At 54.7% G+C, this 16,205-nt stretch overlaps 1 protein-coding gene across 5 annotated transcripts in view; it reads right to left on the bottom strand.

The window, feature by feature from the left end:
* KHK (ketohexokinase) overlaps positions 1 to 16,205 on the bottom strand; it is a 217,064-nt gene that overhangs the window by 152,716 nt on the left and 48,143 nt on the right. The gene's annotated exons all lie outside the window — the stretch shown is intronic.

Genomic DNA, 16,205 nt, shown 5'->3' with positions numbered 1-16,205 from the left:
CAGTCACACCTGAGACCTTGTAACACTAACCAGTCACATGACCCCGAGGAGGGAAAATGTCTGATTGGGCAGAATTCTTCTATAAGCTCCTCAGAGAGTTCTCTGCCATGAGGAGCCATGCTGAGCTTCCAGTGACCAGTATGAGAGTGTGAGAGCGATAATACCAAATGTAACACACCTCCTGCTCCCCAGTCACACCTGAGACCTGGTAACACTAACCAGTCACATGACCCCAGGGAGGGAAAATGTCTGATTGGCAGAATTCCTCTATAAGCTCCTCAGAGAGTTCTCTGCCATGAGGTGCCATGCTGAGCTTCCACCAGTATGAGAGAGTGTGAGAGGGATAACACCAAATGTAACACACCTCCTGCTCCCCAGTCACACCTGAGACCTGTAACACTAACCAGTCACATGACCCCGGGAGGGGAAATGTCTGATTGGGCAGAATTCCTCTATAAGCTCCTCAGAGAGTTCTCTGCCATGAGGAGCCATGCTGAGCTTCCAGTGACCAGTATGAGAGAGTGTGAGAGTGATAACACCAAATGTAACACACCTCCTGCTCCCCAGTCACACCTGAGACCTTGTAGCACAAACCAGTCACATGACCCTGGGAGGGAAAATGTCTGATTGGGCAGAATTCCTCTATAAGCGCCTCAGAGAGTTCTCTGCCATGAGGAGCCATGCTGAGCTTCCAGTGACCAGCATGAGAGAGTATGAGAGCGATAACACCAAATGTAACACACCTCCTGCTCCCCAGTCACACCTGAGACCTTGTAACACTAACCAGTCACATGACCCCGGGAGGGAAAATGTCTGATTGGGCAGAATTCTTCTATAAGCTCCTCAGAGAGATCTCTGCCATGAGGAGCCATGCTGAGCTTCCAGTGTCCAGTATGAGAGTGTGAGAGCGATAACACCAAATGTAACACACCTCCTGCTCCCCAGTGACACCGGAGACCTTGTAACACTAACCAGTCACATGACTCCGGGGAGGGAAATTGTCTGATTGGGCAGAATTCTTCTATAAGCTCCTCAGAGAGATCTCTGCCATGAGGAGCCATGCTGAGCTCCCAGTGACCAGTATGAGAGAGTGTGAGAGCGATAACACCAAATGTAACACACCTCCTGCTCCCAGTCACACCTGAGACCTTGTATCACTAACCAGTCACATGACCCTGGGGAAGGAGGGAAAATGTCTGATTGGGCAGAATTCCTCTATAAGCTCCTCAGAGAGATCTCTGCCATGAGGAGCCATGCTGAGCTTCCAGTGACCAGTATGAGAGAGTGTGAGAGCGATAACACCAAATGTAACACCCCTCCTGCTCCCCAGTCACACCTGAGACCTTGTATCACTAACCAGTCACATGACCCTGGGGAAGGAGGGAAAATGTCTGATTGGGCAGAATTCCTCTATAAGCTCCTCAGAGAGATCTCTGCCATGAGGAGCCATGCTGAGCTTCCAGTGACCAGTATGAGAGAGTGTGAGAGCGATAACACCAAATGTAACACACCTCCTGCTCCCCAGTCACACCTGAGACCTTGTAACACTAACCAGTCACATGACCCTGGGGAAGGAGGGAAAATGTCTGATTGGGCAGAATTTCTCTATAAGCTCCTCAGAGAGTTCTCTGCCATGAGGAGCCATGCTGAGCTTCCAGTGACCAGTATGAGAGAGTGTGAGAGCGATAACACCAAATGTAACACCCCTCCTGCTCCCCAGTCACACCTGAGACCTTGTAACACTAACCAGTCACATGACCCCGAGGAGGGAAAATGTCTGATTGGGCAGAATTCTTCTATAAGCTCCTCAGAGAGTTCTCTGCCATGAGGAGCCATGCTGAGCTTCCAGTGACCAGTATGAGAGTGTGAGAGCGATAATACCAAATGTAACACACCTCCTGCTCCCCAGTCACACCTGAGACCTGGTAACACTAACCAGTCACATGACCCCAGGGAGGGAAAATGTCTGATTGGCAGAATTCCTCTATAAGCTCCTCAGAGAGTTCTCTGCCATGAGGTGCCATGCTGAGCTTCCACCAGTATGAGAGAGTGTGAGAGGGATAACACCAAATGTAACACACCTCCTGCTCCCCAGTCACACCTGAGACCTGTAACACTAACCAGTCACATGACCCCGGGAGGGGAAATGTCTGATTGGGCAGAATTCCTCTATAAGCTCCTCAGAGAGTTCTCTGCCATGAGGAGCCATGCTGAGCTTCCAGTGACCAGTATGAGAGAGTGTGAGAGTGATAACACCAAATGTAACACACCTCCTGCTCCCCAGTCACACCTGAGACCTTGTAGCACAAACCAGTCACATGACCCTGGGAGGGAAAATGTCTGATTGGGCAGAATTCCTCTATAAGCGCCTCAGAGAGTTCTCTGCCATGAGGAGCCATGCTGAGCTTCCAGTGACCAGCATGAGAGAGTATGAGAGCGATAACACCAAATGTAACACACCTCCTGCTCCCCAGTCACACCTGAGACCTTGTAACACTAACCAGTCACATGACCCCGGGAGGGAAAATGTCTGATTGGGCAGAATTCTTCTATAAGCTCCTCAGAGAGATCTCTGCCATGAGGAGCCATGCTGAGCTTCCAGTGTCCAGTATGAGAGTGTGAGAGCGATAACACCAAATGTAACACACCTCCTGCTCCCCAGTGACACCGGAGACCTTGTAACACTAACCAGTCACATGACTCCGGGGAGGGAAATTGTCTGATTGGGCAGAATTCTTCTATAAGCTCCTCAGAGAGATCTCTGCCATGAGGAGCCATGCTGAGCTCCCAGTGACCAGTATGAGAGAGTGTGAGAGCGATAACACCAAATGTAACACACCTCCTGCTCCCAGTCACACCTGAGACCTTGTATCACTAACCAGTCACATGACCCTGGGGAAGGAGGGAAAATGTCTGATTGGGCAGAATTCCTCTATAAGCTCCTCAGAGAGATCTCTGCCATGAGGAGCCATGCTGAGCTTCCAGTGACCAGTATGAGAGAGTGTGAGAGCGATAACACCAAATGTAACACCCCTCCTGCTCCCCAGTCACACCTGAGACCTTGTATCACTAACCAGTCACATGACCCTGGGGAAGGAGGGAAAATGTCTGATTGGGCAGAATTCCTCTATAAGCTCCTCAGAGAGATCTCTGCCATGAGGAGCCATGCTGAGCTTCCAGTGACCAGTATGAGAGAGTGTGAGAGCGATAACACCAAATGTAACACCCCTCCTGCTCCCCAGTCACACCTGAGACCTTGTAACACTAACCAGTCACATGACCCCGGGGAGGGAAAATGTCTGATTGGGCAGAATTCTTCTATAAGCTCCTCAGAGAGTTCTCTGCCATGAGGAGCCATGCTGAGCTTGCAGTGACCAGTATGAGAGAGCGTGAGAGTGATAACACCAAATGTAACACACCTCCTGCTCCCCAGTCACACCTGAGACCTTGTAACACTAACCAGTCACATGACCCAGGGAGGGAAAATGTCTGATTGGGCAGAATTCCTCTATCAGCTCCTCAGAGAGTTCTCTGCAATGAGGTGCCATGCTGAGCTTCCAGTGATCAGTATGAGAGACTGTGAGAGCGATAACACCAAATGTAACACCCCTCCTGCTCCCCAGTCACACCTGAGACCTTGTAACACTAATCAGTCACATGACCCCGGGGAGGGAAAATGTCTGATTGGGCCGAATTGTGACATTCCCCACTTAGGGGTGTATTCACTTTTGTTTCCAGTGGGTTAGACGTTAATGGCTGTGTGTTGAATTATTGACGGGACGGTCCTCCTCTGGGTACGTGTAGTGTGTGTGTGTGTGTGTGGGGGGGGGAGGGTTAGGGGTACTCGCCTGGTGTCGGAGTCCTCCTCGGGGTACATGTGTGTGTGTTTGTGGGGGTGTATGTGTTAGGGTTAGAGATGGCGCGAACGGTTCGCTTGATAACTTGTTCGCGCGAACATAGCTGGTTCGAGTTTGCGGTGAACTGCGAACATCGACCGGCTCCCTATACTACATCATTGGGCTAAACTTTGACCCTCTACATCACAGTCAGCAGACACATGACAGCCAATCAGGCTGCACTCCCTCCTGGAGCCCCCCTCCCCCTTATATAAGGCAGCAGCATCAGCCATGTTCTCACTCTGTGTGCTGCTGTATTAGTGAGAGAAGGGAGAGACATTGGAGAGATAGGGAAAGAGATAGTTAGGAGGTCTGTTAGGTTGCTCCTTGCTGATATTTCTTGCTGAAAAGCACCACAAAACTGCTCTTTTGAGAGCTAATGTTTTTCTGATGTGTTTTTTGTGTGTGTGCCACTGATACTGCATATACAGCCCTGTGTGTCGCAGCTGTGCCCTTGCTAATTGCTGTACTGTGCCAGGCCCAGCACATTCAGTGCATACCTTTCACTGCCTCTGTGTGACTTCACATTGTAATATACCACCAGCATTCAGGTCAAAAAAGTGTTCAGTACCTCACCTTTATCAAAATGAACGAGGAATAGATCCCGGAGGGCTACTGCCTGCCCCAAGACTAAGTCAGTCCCCACACACAGCATCTCTGCCTGCAGGCCGTGTGACTGCCTGCCCCATGACCAAGTCAGTCCCCACACAGCATCTCTGCTTGCCTGCCGGCCGCTGCTGCCTGCCCCATGACTAAGTCAGTCCCCCCACACAGCATCTCTGCCTGCAGGCCGTGTGACTGCCTTCTCCTCCACCACCAACAGGGTCCAGGACTCCAGGTGGATTCCTGAATTTTTAAGGCTGCTGCTAGCAGCGGCTGCTAACAAAAACAATAATAATTTTCCTGGTGCATGTACATGCCTGCCTAATTTTTCTGCCTGCACTGCAGCTGCAACAACAGAACAAAAGGCATGTACATGCGCCCATTCCCCTTTGTGATCGTTACCTTGCCGCGGTGACCGGCTATATGAGTGTGTTGGGGGCACACCTGACCCAAGATAATAAGGTCATTGCTTCATTGTGGACAGACCAAATTTGATCAGCTGAACACTCAGTCACTGTTGTTCTGTCATTGAGCTACCACAGCCCGGCCATATGGACTTGAAAACCGCCATCGCTTGCACTCTCGTCACGGTGCGCACCAGTCCAGCACAGCCATCACTACGCAAACAGCTGTTTGCGGTGCGTTACACAGTGAGTTTGGTGTGTCAGTGTGAAGCAGTACACTATTTACACTACCTGCTGATCCATGTATACACACACAAGATGTTTTCAAGGTCCTCGGGGTATGCGTGTGTTGGGGGGTAGGGTTAGGGGTACTCGCCTGGTGTCGGAGTCCTCCTCGGGGTACGTTTGTGTTTGGGGGTAGGGTTAGGGGTACTCGCCTGGTGTCGGAGTCCTCCTCGGGGTACGTGTGTGTTTGGGGGTAGGGTTAGGGGTACTCGCCTGGTGTTGGAGTGGTCCTCGGGGTGCGTGTGTGTGTGTGTGTGGGAGGGGGGGGTAGGGTGGTTTGCATGGTGTCGGAGTCCTCCTCTGGGTACATGGGTATGTGTGTGTGTGGGGAGGGGTAGGGTTAGGGGTACTCGCCTGGTGTCGGAGTTCTCCTCGGGGTACGTGTGTGTGTGTGTGTGTTTGAGGGGGGGGGGGTAGGGTGGTTTGCATGGTGTCGGAGTCCTCCTCTGGGTATGTGTGTGTGTGTGTGTGGGAGGGGGGAGTAGGGTTATGGGGGCTTTCCTGGTGTTGGAGTCCTCCTCTGGGTACATGGGTATGTGTGTGTGGGGGAGGGGGAGGGTTAGGGGTACTCGCCCGGTGTCGGAGTTCTCCTCGGGGTACGTGTGTGTGTGTGTGTGTGTGTGTGTGTGTGGGGGGGGGGGGGTAGGGTTAGGGGGGCTTTCCTGGTGTTGGAGTCCTCCTCTTGGTACATGGGTATGTGTGTGTGGGGGGAGGGGTAGGGTTAGGTACTCGCCTGGTGTTGGAGTGGTCCTCGGGGTGCGTGTGTGTGTGTGTGTGTGTGAGGGGGGGGGTAGGGTGGTTTGCATGGTGTCGGAGTCCTCCTCTGGGTATGTGTGCGTGTGTGTGTGGGGGGGGGGAGGAGGGTTAGGGGGGCTTTCCTGGTGTTGGAGTCCTCCTCTGGGTACATGGGTATGTGTGTGTGGGGGGGAGGGGGAGGGTTAGGGGTACTCGCCTGGTGTCGGAGTTCTCCTCGGGGTTCGTGTGTGTGTGTGTGGGAGGGGGGGGGGGGGTAGGGTGGTTTGCATGGTGTCGGAGTCCTCCTCTGGGTATGTGTGTGTGTGTGAGGGGGGGGGAGTAGGGTTAGGGGTACTCGCCTGGTGTCGGAGTTCTCCTCGGGGTACGTGTGTGTGTGTGTGTTTGTGTGGGGTTAGGGTGGTTTGCATGGTGTCGGAGTCCTAATCTGGGTATGTGTGTGTGTGTGTGGGGGGGGGGGGAGGAGGGTTAGGGGGGCTTTCCTGGTGTTGGAGTTCTCCTCTGGGTACATGGGTATGTGTGTGTGGGGGAGGGGTAGGGTTAGGGGTACTCGCCTGGTGTCGGAGTTCTCCTCGGGGTACGTGTGTGTGTGTGTGTGTGGGTAGGGTTAGGGGGCTTTCCTGGTGTTGGAGTCCTCCTCTTGGTACATGGGTATGTGTGTGTGTGTGTGGGGGGGGGGAGTAGGGTTAGGGGTACTCGCCTGGTGTCGGAGTTCTCCTCGGGGTACGTGTGTGTGTGTGTGTGTGTGGGTGGTAGGGTGGTTTGCCTGGTGTCGGAGTCCTCTTCTGGGTATGAGTGTGTGTGTGTGTGGGGGGGGGGGGGGTAGGGGTACTCGCCTGGTGTCGGAGTTCTCCTCTGGGTACATGGGTATGTGTGTGTGTGGGGGGGGGGGAGTAGGGTTAGGGGTACTCGCCTGGTGTCGGAGTTCTTCTCGGTGTACGTGTGTGTGTGTGTGTGTGTGTGTGTGTGTGTGTGGGAGGTAGGGTGGTTTGCCTGGTGTCGGAGTCCTCTTCTGGGTATGAGTGGGGGGGGGGGGTAGGGTTAGGGGTACTCGCCTGGTGTCGGAGTCCTCCTCGGGGTACATGTGTGTGTGTTTGTGGAGGTGTATGTGTTAGGGTTAGAGATGGCCCGAACGGTTCACCGGATAACTTGTTCGCGCGAACATAGCTGGTTCGAGTTTGCTGTGAACTGCGAACATTTAGTGAGTTGACCGGCTCCCTATACTACATCATTGGGCTAAACTTTGACCCTCTACATCACAGTCAGCAGACACATGGCAGCCAATCAGGCTGCACTCCCTCCTGGAGCCCCCCCCCCCCCCCCCTTATATAAGGCAGCAGCGTCAGCCATCTTCTCACTCTGTGTGCTGCTGTATTAGTGAGAGAAGGGAGAGACATTGGAGAGATAGGGAAAGAGATAGTTAGGAGGTCTGTTAGGTTGCTCCTTGCTGATATTTCTTGCTGAAAAGCACCACAAAACTGCTCTTTTGAGAGCTAATGTTTTTCTGATGTGTTTTTTGTGTGTGGCCCACTGATACTGCATATACAGCCCTGTGTGTCGCAGCTGTGCCCTTGCTAATTGCTGTACTGTGCCAGGCCCAGCACATTCAGTGCATACCTTTCACTGCCTCTGTGCGACTTCACATTGTAATATACCACCAGCATTCAGGTCAAAAAAGTGTTCAGTACCTCACCTTTATCAAAATGAACGAGGAATAGATCCCGGAGGGCTACTGCCTGCCCCAAGACTAAGTCAGTCCCCACACACAGCATCTCTGCCTGCAGGCCGTGTGACTGCCTTCTCCTCCACCACCAACAGGGTCCAGGACTCCAGGTGGATTCCTGAATTTTTAAGGCTGCTGCTAGCAGCGGCTGCTAACAAAAACAATAATAATTTTTCTGGTGCGTGTACATGCCTGCCTAATTTTTCTGCCTGCACTGCAGCTGCAACAACAGAACAAAAGGCATGTACATGCGCCCATTCCCCTTTGTGATCGTTACCTTGCCGCGGTGACCGGCTATATGAGTGTGTTGGGGGCACACCTGACCCAAGATAATAAGGTCATTGCTTCATTGTGGACAGACCAAATTTGATCAGCTGAACACTCAGTCACTGTTGTTCTGTCATTGAGCTACCACAGCCCGACTATATGGGCTTGAAAACCGCCATCGCTTGCACTCTCGTCATGGTGCGCACCAGTCCAGCACAGCCATCACTACGCAAACAGCTGTTTGCGGTGCGTTACACAGTGAGTTTAGTGTGTCAGTGTGAAGCAGTACACTATTTACACTACCTGCTGATCCATGTATACACACACAATATGTTTTCAAGGTCCTCGGGGTATGCGTGTGTTGGGGGGTAGGGTTAGGGGTACTCGCCTGGTGTCGGAGTCCTCCTCGGGGTACGTTTGTGTTTGGGGGTAGGGTTAGGGGTACTCGCCTGGTGTCGGAGTCCTCCTCGGGGTACGTGTGTGTTTGGGGGTAGGGTTAGGGGTACTCGCCTGGTGTTGGAGTGGTCCTCGGGGTGCGTGTGTGTGTGTGTGTGGGAGGGGGGGGTAGGGTGGTTTGCATGGTGTCGGAGTCCTCCTCTGGGTACATGGGTATGTGTGTGTGTGGGGAGGGGTAGGGTTAGGGGTACTCGCCTGGTGTCGGAGTTCTCCTCGGGGTACGTGTGTGTGTGTGTGTGTGTGTGTGTGTGTGAGGGGGGGGTAGGGTGGTTTGCATGGTGTCGGAGTCCTCCTCTGGGTATGTGTGTGTGTGTGTGTGGGGGGGGGAGTAGGGTTATGGGGGCTTTCCTGGTGTTGGAGTCCTCCTCTGGGTACATGGGTATGTGTGTGTGGGGGAGGGGGAGGGTTAGGGGTACTCGCCCGGTGTCGGAGTTCTCCTCGGGGTACGTGTGTGTGTGTGTGTGTGTGTGTGTGGGGGGGGGGGGGGGTAGGGTTAGGGGGGCTTTCCTGGTGTTGGAGTCCTCCTCTTGGTACATGGGTATGTGTGTGTGGGGGGAGGGGTAGGGTTAGGTACTCGCCTGGTGTTGGAGTGGTCCTCGGGGTGCGTGTGTGTGTGTGTGTGTGTGTGAGGGGGGGGTAGGGTGGTTTGCATGGTGTCGGAGTCCTCCTCTGGGTATGTGTGCGTGTGTGTGGGGGGGGGGAGGAGGGTTAGGGGGGCTTTCCTGGTGTTGGAGTCCTCCTCTGGGTACATGGGTATGTGTGTGTGGGGGGGAGGGGTAGGGTTAGGGGTACTCGCCTGGTGTCGGAGTTCTCCTCGGGGTTCGTGTGTGTGTGTGTGGGAGGGGGGGGGGGGTAGGGTGGTTTGCATGGTGTCGGAGTCCTCCTCTGGGTATGTGTGTGTGTGTGAGGGGGGGGAGTAGGGTTAGGGGTACTCGCCTGGTGTCGGAGTTCTCCTCGGGGTACGTGTGTGTGTGTGTGTGTGTGTGTGTGTGTGTGTGTGGGGGGGGGGGGGGTAGGGTGGTTTGCATGGTGTCGGAGTCCTCCTCTGGGTATGTGTGTGTGTGTGGGGGGGGGGGAGGAGGGTTAGGGGGGCTTTCCTGGTGTTGGAGTCCTCCTCTGGGTACATGGGTATGTGTGTGTGGGGGAGGGGTAGGGTTAGGGGTACTCGCCTGGTGTCGGAGTTCTCCTCGGGGTACGTGTGTGTGTGTGTGTGTGTGTGTGTGTGTGTGGGTAGGGTTAGGGGGCTTTCCTGGTGTTGGAGTCCTCCTCTTGGTACATGGGTATGTGTGTGTGTGTGGGGGGGGGGGGGAGTAGGGTTAGGGGTACTCGCCTGGTGTCGGAGTTCTCCTCGGGGTACGTGTGTGTGTGTGTGTGTGTGGGTGGTAGGGTGGTTTGCCTGATGTCGGAGTCCTCTTCTGGGTATGAGTGTGTGTGGTGGGGGGGGGGTAGGGGTACTCGCCTGGTGTCGGAGTTCTCCTCTGGGTACATGGGTGTGTGTGTGTGTGGGGGGGGGAGTAGGGTTAGGGGTACTCGCCTGGTGTCGGAGTTCTCCTCGGGGTACGTGTGTGTGTGTGTGTGTGTGTGTGTGTGTGTGTGTGTGTGTGTGTGGGAGGTAGGGTGGTTTGCCTGGTGTCGGAGTCCTCTTCTGGGTATGAGTGGGGGGGGGGGGGGGGGTAGGGTTAGGGGTACTCGCCTGGTGTCGGAGTCCTCCTCGGGGTACATGTGTGTGTGTTTGTGGAGGTGTATGTGTTAGGGTTAGAGATGGCCCGAACGGTTCACCGGATAACTTGTTCGCGCGAACATAGCTGGTTCGAGTTTGCTGTGAACTGCGAACATTTAGTGAGTTGACCGGCTCCCTATACTACATCATTGGGCTAAACTTTGACCCTCTACATCACAGTCAGCAGACACATGGCAGCCAATCAGGCTGCACTCCCTCCTGGAGCCCCCCCCCCCCTTATATAAGGCAGCAGCGTCAGCCATCTTCTCACTCTGTGTGCTGCTGTATTAGTGAGAGAAGGGAGAGACATTGGAGAGATAGGGAAAGAGATAGTTAGGAGGTCTGTTAGGTTGCTCCTTGCTGATATTTCTTGCTGAAAAGCACCACAAAACTGCTCTTTTGAGAGCTAATGTTTTTCTGATGTGTTTTTTGTGTGTGGCCCACTGATACTGCATATACAGCCCTGTGTGTCGCAGCTGGCCCTTGCTAATTGCTGTACTGTGCCAGGCCCAGCACATTCAGTGCATACCTTTCACTGCCTCTGTGCGACTGCACTTTGTATTATACCACCAGCATTCAGGTCAAAAAAGTGTTCCGTACCTCACCTTTATCAAAATGAATGAGGCATGGATCCCGGAGGGCTACTGCCTGCCCCAAGACTAAGTCAGTCCCCACACACAGCATCTCTGCCTGCAGGCCGTGTGACTGCCTGCCCCATGACCAAGTCAGTCCCCACACACAGCATCTCTGCCTGCAGGCCGTGTGACTGCCTGCCCCAAGACTAAGTCAGTCCCCACACACAGCATCTCTGCTTGCCTGCCGGCCGCTGCTGCCTGCCCCAAGACTAAGTCAGTCCCCCCACACAGCATCTCTGCCTGCAGGCCGTGTGACTGCCTTCTCCTCCACCACCAACAGGGTCCAGGACTCCAGGTGGATTCCTGAATTTTTAAGGCTGCTGCTAGCAGCGGCTGCTAACAAAAACAATAATAATTTTCCTGGTGCATGTACATGCCTGCCTAATTTTTCTGCCTGCACTGCAGCTGCAACAACAGAACAAAAGGCATATACATGCGCCCATTCCCCTTTGTGATCGTTACCTTGCCGCGGTGACCGGCTATATGAGTGTGTTGGGGGCACACCTGACCCAAGATAATAAGGTCATTGCTTCATTGTGGACAGACCAAATTTGATCAGCTGAACACTCAGTCACTGTTGTTCTGTCATTGAGCTACCACAGCCCGACTATATGGGCTTGAAAACCGCCATCGCTTGCACTCTCGTCATGGTGCGCACCAGTCCAGCACAGCCATCACTACGCAAACAGCTGTTTGCGGTGCGTTACACAGTGAGTTTGGTGTGTCAGTGTGAAGCAGTACACTATTTACACTACCTGCTGATCCATGTATACACACACAAGATGTTTTCAAGGTCCTCGGGGTATGCGTGTGTTTGGGGGGGTAGGGGAGTTAGGGGTACTCGCCTGGTGTTGGAGTACTCCTTGGGGTATGCGTGTGTTGGGGGGTAGGGTTAGGGGTACTCGCCTGGTGTCGGAGTCCTCCTCGGGGTACGTGTGTGTTTGGGGGTAGGGTTAGGGGTACTCGCCTGGTGTTGGAGTGGTCCTCGGGGTGCGTGTGTGTGTGTGTGTGGGAGGGGGGGTAGGGTGGTTTGCATGGTGTCGGAGTCCTCCTCTGGGTACATGGGTATGTGTGTGTGTGGGGAGGGGTAGGGTTAGGGGTACTCGCCTGGTGTCGGAGTTCTCCTCGGGGTACGTGTGTGTGTGTGTGTGTGTGTGAGGGGGGGGGTAGGGTGGTTTGCATGGTGTCGGAGTCCTCCTCTGGGTATGTGTGTGTGTGTGTGTGGGGGGGGGAGTAGGGTTATGGGGGCTTTCCTGGTGTTGGAGTCCTCCTCTGGGTACATGGGTATGTGTGTGTGGGGGAGGGGGAGGGTTAGGGGTACTCGCCCGGTGTCGGAGTTCTCCTCGGGGTACGTGTGTGTGTGTGTGTGTGTGTGTGTGGGGGGGGGGGGGGGTAGGGTTAGGGGGGCTTTCCTGGTGTTGGAGTCCTCCTCTTGGTACATGGGTATGTGTGTGTGGGGGTAGGGGTAGGGTTAGGTACTCGCCTGGTGTTGGAGTGGTCCTCGGGGGTGCGTGTGTGTGTGTGTGTGTGTGAGGGGGGGGTAGGGTGGTTTGCATGGTGTCGGAGTCCTCCTCTGGGTATGTGTGCGTGTGTGTGGGGGGGGGGGGGAGGAGGGTTAGGGGGGGCTTTCCTGGTGTTGGAGTCCTCCTCTGGGTACATGGGTATGTGTGTGTGGGGGGGAGGGGTAGGGTTAGGGGTACTCGCCTGGTGTCGGAGTTCTCCTCGGGGTTCGTGTGTGTGTGTGTGGGAGGGGGGGGGGGGGGTAGGGTGGTTTGCATGGTGTCGGAGTCCTCCTCTGGGTATGTGTGTGTGTGAGGGGGGGGAGTAGGGTTAGGGGTACTCGCCTGGTGTCGGAGTTCTCCTCGGGGTACGTGTGTGTGTGTGTGTGGGGGGGGGGAGTAGGGTTATGGGGGCTTTCCTGGTGTTGGAGTCCTCCTCTGGGTACATGGGTATGTGTGTGTGGGGGAGGGGGAGGGTTAGGGGTACTCGCCCGGTGTCGGAGTTCTCCTCGGGGTACGTGTGTGTGTGTGTGTGTGTGTGTGTGTGTGTGTGTGTGTGTGGGGGGGGGTAGGGTTAGGGGGGCTTTCCTGGTGTTGGAGTCCTCCTCTTGGTACATGGGTATGTGTGTGTGGGGGGAGGGGTAGGGTTAGGTACTCGCCTGGTGTTGGAGTGGTCCTCGGGGTGCGTGTGTGTGTGTGTGTGTGTGAGGGGGGGGTAGGGTGGTTTGCATGGTGTCGGAGTCCTCCTCTGGGTATGTGTGCGTGTGTGTGGGGGGGGGGGGAGGAGGGTTAGGGGGCTTTCCTGGTGTTGGAGTCCTCCTCTGGGTACATGGGTATGTGTGTGTGGGGGGGAGGGGTAGGGTTAGGGGTACTCGCCTGGTGTCGGAGTTCTCCTCGGGGTTCGTGTGTGTGTGTGTGGGAGGGGGGGGGGGTAGGGTGGTTTGCATGGTGTCGGAGTCCTCCTCTGGGTATGTGTGTGTGTGTGAGGGGGGGGGAGTAGGGTTAGGGGTACTCGCCTGGTGTCGGAGTTCTCCTCGGGGTACGTGTGTGTGTGTGTGTGTGTGTGTGTGGGGGGGGGGGGGGGTAGGGTGGTTTGCATGGTGTCGGAGTCCTCCTCTGGGTATGTGTGTGTGTGTGTGTGGGGGGGGGGAGGAGGGTTAGGGGGGCTTTCCTGGTGTTGGAGTCCTCCTCTGGGTACATGGGTATGTGTGTGTGGGGGAGGGGTAGGGTTAGGGGTACTCGCCTGGTGTCGGAGTTCTCCTCGGGGTACGTGTGTGTGTGTGTGTGTGTGTGTGTGGGTAGGGTTAGGGGGCTTTCCTGGTGTTGGAGTCCTCCTCTTGGTACATGGGTATGTGTGTGTGTGTGGGGGGGGGGGAGTAGGGTTAGGGGTACTCGCCTGGTGTCGGAGTTCTCCTCGGGGTACGTGTGTGTGTGTGTGTGTGTGGGTGGTAGGGTGGTTTGCCTGGTGTCGGAGTCCTCTTCTGGGTATGAGTGTGTGTGTGGGGGGGGGGGGGGTAGGGGTACTCGCCTGGTGTCGGAGTTCTCCTCTGGGTACATGGGTATGTGTGTGTGTGTGTGGGGGGGGGGGGGAGTAGGGTTAGGGGTACTCGCCTGGTGTCGGAGTTCTCCTCGGGGTACGTGTGTGTGTGTGTGTGTGTGTGTGTGTGTGTGTGTGTGTGTGGGAGGTAGGGTGGTTTGCCTGGTGTCGGAGTCCTCTTCTGGGTATGAGTGGGGGGGGGGGGGGGGGTAGGGTTAGGGGTACTCGCCTGGTGTCGGAGTCCTCCTCGGGGTACATGTGTGTGTGTTTGTGGAGGTGTATGTGTTAGGGTTAGAGATGGCCCGAACGGTTCACCGGATAACTTGTTCGCGCGAACATAGCTGGTTCGAGTTTGCTGTGAACTGCGAACATTTAGTGAGTTGACCGGCTCCCTATACTACATCATTGGGCTAAACTTTGACCCTCTACATCACAGTCAGCAGACACATGGCAGCCAATCAGGCTGCACTCCCTCCTGGAGCCCCCCCCCCCCCCCCCCCCCTTATATAAGGCAGCAGCGTCAGCCATCTTCTCACTCTGTGTGCTGCTGTATTAGTGAGAGAAGGGAGAGACATTGGAGAGATAGGGAAAGAGATAGTTAGGAGGTCTGTTAGGTTGCTCCTTGCTGATATTTCTTGCTGAAAAGCACCACAAAACTGCTCTTTTGAGAGCTAATGTTTTTCTGATGTGTTTTTTGTGTGTGGCCCACTGATACTGCATATACAGCCCTGTGTGTCGCAGCTGTGCCCTTGCTAATTGCTGTACTGTGCCAGGCCCAGCACATTCAGTGCATACCTTTCACTGCCTCTGTGTGACTTCACATTGTAATATACCACCAGCATTCAGGTCAAAAAAGTGTTCCGTACCTCACCTTTATCAAAATGAATGAGGCATGGATCCCGGAGGGCTACTGCCTGCCCCATGACCAAGTCAGTCCCCCCACACAGCATCTCTGCCTGCAGGCCGTGTGACTGCCTTCTCCTCCACCACCAACAGGGTCCAGGACTCCAGGTGGATTCCTGAATTTTTAAGGCTGCTGCTAGCAGCGGCTGCTAACAAAAACAATAATAATTTTTCTGGTGTGTGTACTTGCCTGCCTAATTTTTCTGCCTGCACTGCAGCTGCAACAACAGAACAAAAGGCATGTACATGCGCCCATTCCCCTTTGTGATCGTTACCTTGCCGCGGTGACTGGCTATATGATTGTGTTGGGGGCACACCTGACCCAAGATAATAAGGTCATTGCTTCATTGTGGACAGACCAAATTTGATCAGCTGAACACTCAGTCACTGTTGTTCTGTCATTGAGCTACCACAGCCCGGCCATATGGACTTGAAAACCGCCATCGCTTGCACTCTCGTCACGGTGCGCACCAGTCCAGCACAGCCATCACTACGCAAACAGCTGTTTGCGGTGCGTTACACAGTGAGTTTGGTGTGTCAGTGTGAAGCAGTACACTATTTACACTACCTGCTGATCCATGTATACACACACAAGATGTTTTCAAGCACTTTAGACCTCCAATTTAGCAATGCAATGTGATTTCTGCCCTTTAGGGATTATAACGCTGCTCTGCAGCAAATCCGTAATTTTCCCCGGGACTTTTGGCGTGTATTCCACTCCGCCATGCGCCCCTCCAGGTGTTAGACCCCTTGAAACATCTTTTCCATCACTTTTGTGGCCAGAAACAGTGTTTGTAGTTTTTCAAGTTTGCCTGCCCATTGAAGTCTATTGCAGTTCGAAAAGTTCTCAAACTTTTTCGGAAGTTCGATTTCGAGGTTCACGAACCAAAAATCGGAGGTTCAAGCTACCTCTAGTTAGGGTTAGGGGTACTTGCCTGGTGTTGGAGTGGTCCTCGGGGTACGTGTGTGTTGGGGGGTAGGGTTAGGGGTACTCACCTGGTGTTGGAGTGGTCCTTGGGGTACGCGTGTGTTTCGGGGTAGGGTTAGGGGTACTTGCCTGGTGTTGGAGTGGTCTTTGGGGTACGCGTGTGTTTGGGGGTAGGGTTAGGGGTACTCGCCTGGTGTCGGAGTCCTCCTCGGGGTACGTTTGTGTTGGGGGGTAGGGTTAGGGGTATTCGCCTGGTGTTGGAGTGGTCCTCGGGGTACGTGTGTGTTTGGGGGTAGGGTTAGGGGTACTCGCCTGGTGTTGGAGTGGTCCTCGGGGTACGTGTGTGTTTGGGGGTAGGGTTAGGGATACTCGCCTGGTGTCGGAGTCCTCCTCGGGGTACGTGTGTGTTTGGGGGTAGGGTTAGGGATACTCGCCTGGTGTCGGAGTCCTCCTCGGGGTACGTGTGTGTTTGGGGGTACGGTTAGGGATACTCGCCTGGTGTTGGAGTGGTCCTCAGGGTATGCGTGTGTTGGGGGGTAGGGTTAGGGGTACTCGCCTGGTGTTGGAGTACTCCTCGGGGTATGCGTGTGTTTGGG

The sequence above is a fragment of the Hyperolius riggenbachi genome, chromosome 4, assembly GCF_040937935.1.
Source record: "Hyperolius riggenbachi isolate aHypRig1 chromosome 4, aHypRig1.pri, whole genome shotgun sequence".
Classification (NCBI taxonomy): Eukaryota; Metazoa; Chordata; class Amphibia; order Anura; family Hyperoliidae; genus Hyperolius; species Hyperolius riggenbachi.
Note: the sequence above shows the minus strand (reverse complement) of the source record. Positions and strands in the feature narration are given on the sequence as shown.